Below are 6,028 nucleotides of genomic sequence, written 5' to 3'. Positions count from 1 at the left end.
CCAGCTACTGCTATAAACACTAGAAATGTATTATTTTATTTAATCTGCACCACCATATTATTATGATCTCCTTTATATAGGTGAGTAAGCCAGGCCAAGAGAGGTTAAATAATTTGCTCAGTGTCACCCAGCTTCTAAGCCTCAGAGCCAGAGTTGAAGTTCAAACATGACAGGCTCTCAAAACTATGCTCTAAGTAGTCTTTTGAAAACCATCCAAACTGTTCCAGATGGCCATTTCTTCGGCCAGTGTCCTAAGGTGCCTCAGCTTCCAAATGTTCAGTGTTCCTTACGCGATGTGAGTCCCGGTTTACCAGCAAGACGTCTGAATCTCAGTTCCAGGACTTGAAATTAACCCATTTGGACACTAGATGGCACCAAAAAAGTGCGTCTGAGAGACAAAAGGCAGCTAGACAGGGCAGTTTCCAGCTCTAACATGTTCCTAGAGGTGATCTGTGCCCAGAGGCAAAGACGCCCACAAGGAAGTAAACCAATGGTCAAAGAGACAGATTGAAAAACATGTTTTCGCAAATGTCGAATGCTGATAGTAAGAGAAAGCAGCAAATTCACGCGCTTGTGTTTGAGTGAAAAATCATAATCCTGAGACATGCAGACTACTTAATTATGTCTGTTTACGAGAAGCACACAGAAACTCCCGTGAGTGATCCTAGAAAAGAAAAATCATAGGCATAATCACTGAGGACGTCCAAACACCTTAACAAGTCCTTGTTGAAATGGCAGCCCCTAAATAATTCGACTGCCTCTTAGCCGGAATGCATAGCAACATCCATAAATATACTATAATTAACATCACACGCAGTACAAAGAAAATTTTGAAAATATTTCATTAAGCATCTCAAAGGAATCATAGACATTCTTCTCCATGAATGAGGACATTGTGAAATTATTTATCTGGTGCCAGCTGTGCAGTCTCTGAGTTTCGAAATACCTAGAGATTGATTGCTACGTGTTCAGCAGTGCCACATGCTTAACCTCAGAACCCCCTCCTGGAGTCCAGGCAACAAGTGCAAGTGCCGTGTCCTGCACTACTCTGCCAATCTGAGTGCAGTCCGCAGAGCGCTGCCCATCTGCTACCAGTCCATGAGGAGATAAGTACAGAAAGTGAAAGCGAGCATAAGAAACTTGTAGAGCAATTTCGTCTTGCCATGACATTCGGGACTTTGATAGGTTCAACAGAGTTGGACCTATAGGGATGTTCCAAACTTGCTGGTGAGTCATTCGTGGCAATAAATGTGATCTAATGCTTCATAGGAAACCTACTTATTGATCTGAACAGGTTAGAAATGAGCTGGCTCCCCACCATTGGTAGTTTGAGAAGCACTGTCCTAAGGCCAATTTTCAACCCTGTCCACCCAGTGCCCCAGCCTTGAGAGGCAAAGAGTCTGGCAATTAAAGGTCCAGTGGACTTTGGATTCAGGGAGAAGGAGATCTAGTCTCCTCTATTAATTACCAGCATTGTGGCATTAGGCACCTTACCCAACCCTTTGTATTTTTAGGTTCCTTAGTACCAAGCTGGAGCTAATAATATATGTTTTAGAGTGGTTGTGATTATGATCTAAAACAAAATAGATGAGGCGAGGTTATGAACACTCAGCACTCAAATGGTTTTCATGCCTTTTTCTCAATCTCTCTCCCTCTTTCTCCCCTCTCCCTTCCTCTCTCCCTCCCTTCCTCCCTTACTCACTCTGTCCCTCCTTCTCTGTTTCTCTTTCTTTGCAAATAAAATATTCTTATCCTGTCTGCAAATCGGTACAGCCACTATGGAAAACAGTATGGAGGTTCCTCAAAAAACTAAGAATCCCTCTATTGGGAATTTTCCCCAAAGACCTGGAAATTCATATCCGAAAAGATATTTGCACACCGATGTTCATAGCAGCATTATTCACAGTGGCCAAGACATGGAAGCAACTGAAGTGTCCTTCGATAGATGACTGGCTAAAGAAGCGTGGTACTTATATACAATGGAATATTACTCAGCCATAAGAAGAGATGAAATACTGCCTTTTGCAACAATATAGGTGGACCTTGAGATAATCATGCTAAGCAAAATAAACCAGATAGAAAAATTTGAAAATCACATGATATCATTTATCAAACAAACAGAGACTCATGGACAAGGACAATAGACTAGTGGTTACCAAAGAGTAGAGGGTGGGGGAGGAGAGGAAGGTAAATGGGGTAAAGTGGTCAAATGTAGGGGATAGGGGGAGGGTGAAGTGGGTAAAGGGGATCAAATAGATGGTAGCTGAAAGAAACTGGACTTTGGGTGAAAATAAACAATAGAATATACAGATGTCAAATTATAATGTACACCTAAAAATTATGTAATTGTATTAACCAATGTTACCCCAATAAACTTAATTGTTAAAAAGTTAAAACAAACAAACAAACAAACAAAAAATCCTCCCTAACATGCTTAGAGAGTTTTTCAAGATGAAGCCTTCTCAGTCCTCAAGAAAATAATGTTATCAATACCATTCTGGGGGTTTTTAAGGACCAAGTCTCTAGATTTAATCAGCTATCAAGCTTTCTCACGAAGGGAGGAGAGAATTGTAGATTAACAAACAGAAGAAAGAAAGGAGGGGGTGAGGAGTGGAGTGAAAAGGGAAGGAAAGATTCTCTTTGACAAGAGGAACGGGAGTCTTGAGCCACAAAAGAGGAAGTGAATGTTAGAGAGGGCTAGTAAATAAGAACTACATGCTGATTCTGGAAGAGTTTCCAGAAGAGAGGACTCACTTTCCCAGAAGATCAGAAAGAGTGCACCAGGCCTAGAGTGCCTAGGATCACCTGGTGGAGCTCTCGAAACCCCTGGTGAGCTCACTGCCCCTCACTCACCTGGGGTTGTGCCAATATTCCCGCCACCACCCCCACCCCACCCCCACCCCTGCCTTTTCCCAAGAAAGCCTTGATTTTATCAGCATCCAGCACCTCATCCAGTAGCCACTCGGACACATGAAGCCCATCCAGGACACATCACCTTGCTGTCTCCATCTTATCTTATCATCCAACAAATAATATTTGAACACCTGCTATGTGCCAGGTGCTGTTCTAACACTGGAGACTCAGCAGTCAACACGACACAGTCCCTGCAGCCCCAAGCTCATCTTCCACACGTGGTGGGAGGAAGACTAAGAAATATCAGATAAATGACAATTCCGCCTTTGTGGAACAGTGGTATATCAAAACTCGCTTCAGTGTATACAGTGTTCCCTACAAGTCCGTAACTTTACACTCCAGGGCAGGGCTTCTCATGCTGAGATTCACAGATGGAATTCAGGGGAGTTCATAAAGTTGGATGTGGGGAGGAAAATCACATCTTTATTTTCACTAACCTTAACTAAAATTTGGTATTTCCTTTCAACGTGAATGCAGACAACCATAAAGTTTCTATGACTTTGTAACCAGTAAAAATTACGAATATTTACATTTCTCATTATAACTATTGCAACTAGTTTGAAATACATCACTATTTCAGAAATTATGATAGTTTTGAGACCCACCACCAGACCTTAACATTTAACACCTTAATAAAGGAGCACATATATTATTACATCACCTATATTGGTTTTTGATAACTACTTCAATATAATTGTTTTTCTCCATTTGTAAACATTATTGGCAAATATTACTCTGGGAAAGGATCTGTGGGTTTTGTTAGCCCTCCAAAGGGGTCCAAGGCACAGAAAAGATTAGAGCCTCTGTCTGTTAACATTTGAAGGGCCCTCATCAGGAATCCACCTTCCAGGGACTGTTAGAAAAACCCCAATTAGGCATGCATAACCCAGAACTCTGTGGCAACTCTCTCAATCTGGCTATTTTGATAGGGTTAGAGGGCTTATAAATTATCATCAGGGATATTAAAAGCAACTTTTCATTAGTGAAATAAGTGGTGTTCAATATGTGCAGAAAGAATGTAAACATTGCACAGGCGTGTCTGCCTTGCAGAAATATGAACAGAAGAATTTAGTGAGCCCAGCTGCCTAAACCCTCCTAAGTGGGACACAAGGCCTGGGACTCCCATTTGATCCTGTGTTCAGATACTGAGAAGGGGATTTCAAGAGGATAGTTAAGCTATCTTGCCTCTCTTGTCAAGAATATTATCTCATCTACCTCCAGCTGAAGCTTCATGCCAGGTTTGTGTAAGTGCCTGGGCAACTGAGGGCTGGGGTTTCCACAAGCCTACAGAACAAGTTCATGTGACTGTGTTTGTGCTTGCTTGCTACTCAGTATTTGCATGTGTGGCAAAAGTCCTGAGGCCTGCTTTCCTGTAGCATGCTACCTGGTAGCAAGGTGGTAGGAAAGAGACTGGAAGTAAATGCAGACTACCCAAGTGAGAACACACAGAGGCTACTCATTCAGAGCTTGCTCTAGCAAGGGGGTCAGCCACCTTCACTTGCATTAGGCAGAGACTCAAAGACAGGCAGAGGATTGGGAAAGCTGTATAGTGGGGAAGAGGGAAGGCCCCGGATATGTTGTGATTGCAGTTTGTTGGCATGGAGGAAGCTGTAGGTAGGCCAACTAGAAGCTGAGAATCTCATGTGATTAGTCTGAGGCACATATTTGGCTTTCTTTGGCTGGTTCTGAATTGGAAGAAGAGGCAAAAAAAAAAGAGAGAGAGAGAGGGAGAGAGAAGAGAAGAGAAGAAAGGAAAAGGGGAAAGGAAAGGAAAGGAAAGGAAAGGAAAGGAAAGGAAAGGAAAGGAAAGGAAAGGAAAGGAAAGAAATAAATAAAAGAAAAAAAAGAAAAAAGGAAAGGAAAGAGAGAAAAGAAAAGAAAAGAAAAGAAAAAAGAAAAAAGAAAAAAGTCAGCCATCATTGACCAAATCTTGATCATTCTGGACTGGTTGCTGCAGAGGTCTTGAATTGTATTGTCATACATGGCCTGGCTTTGTTGCATTCTGTATTCTGTCTATCAGCTTAGCTACCTCTGGCAGTGCAATGTTAGGGATACCTGCCAAAAAAAATCTCAAGACTGGGAAAGACCCAACTGGTTTATGTCTATTTGCCACAGGTACATATGCACATGGACATCTCCAGGCCAATAAAGGTCTTGGATACCTCCTCGGGTAATGTTGAGCCAACTCCTCATACTTTTACCTAGAGCAGCTATCGCTCTGAGCTGCTGTGGTGGTTACCGACACCTAATCCCTAGCAGAAGCTCTGGACACAGTGCCTGATGCATAATAAGCACTCAGGAAACAGATTTTTTTTTTTAAGTGGTAGCATTTTCCCAAGGAAGTAGGCTCTATGCTGGGAGCAATTTTGCTCCCCAAGAAACATTTCACAATGACCGGAGACATTTCTGATTATCACAATGGGAGTAGGGGTGCTACTAGCATCTAGTGGGTGGAGGCCACGGTTGCTGCCAAACATCCTACAAATACACAGGACAGACCCATGACAGCATTATCCAGACAAAATGTCAGTCATGCTGCTGTTGCCTACCTATAGCAAGAAACGGTGGAAGTGCAAATCACAGAGGGTGTTCTGATGGCAGAACAGTGATCAAGAGAGTGGACTTTGCATTAAGAGCACAGCTTAAATCCTGATTCTACCACTTTCTGGTGACCATGGACAAGTTGTTTGACTCCTCTAACTATAGGACCTCCCTCACAGGATTTACTGTAAACTGACCTGACCCAATTTCATCTCACACATTTCTTAGGTTTCTTTAAGGTAAATTAAGAATGTTGAGGAGGGGGAGAGCTGGCCTACTTTTTCTCTACAAGCTAGCCACCAGGTTAAAATGGAAGAAAATTTTCAAAATCCTGCCACACATGTAGAGATTTACCAGCAAGCAAATCCAAGAGTATTCATAGTGCCTGTCTGTAAGCTCCATGAAGATCCAGCCCTTAGCCCCTTGATGCTCTGACCTCCATTTTGCAAGGAATATTCCCGAAAGGCAGACACATTGTAAATGCTGAGACAAGAGTCCATTTAAGTTATAACTGGAATCAGGCACCAGAATCTTCCTCTTTGCTCATGACTGGACCAGACAAATTAGGGATTTA

This window comes from Rousettus aegyptiacus, unplaced genomic scaffold, assembly GCF_014176215.1.
Source record: "Rousettus aegyptiacus isolate mRouAeg1 unplaced genomic scaffold, mRouAeg1.p scaffold_m13_p_2, whole genome shotgun sequence".
Classification (NCBI taxonomy): Eukaryota; Metazoa; Chordata; class Mammalia; order Chiroptera; family Pteropodidae; genus Rousettus; species Rousettus aegyptiacus.
The sequence above is the reverse complement of the archived record's forward strand: the minus strand, read 5'-3'. Positions refer to the sequence as shown.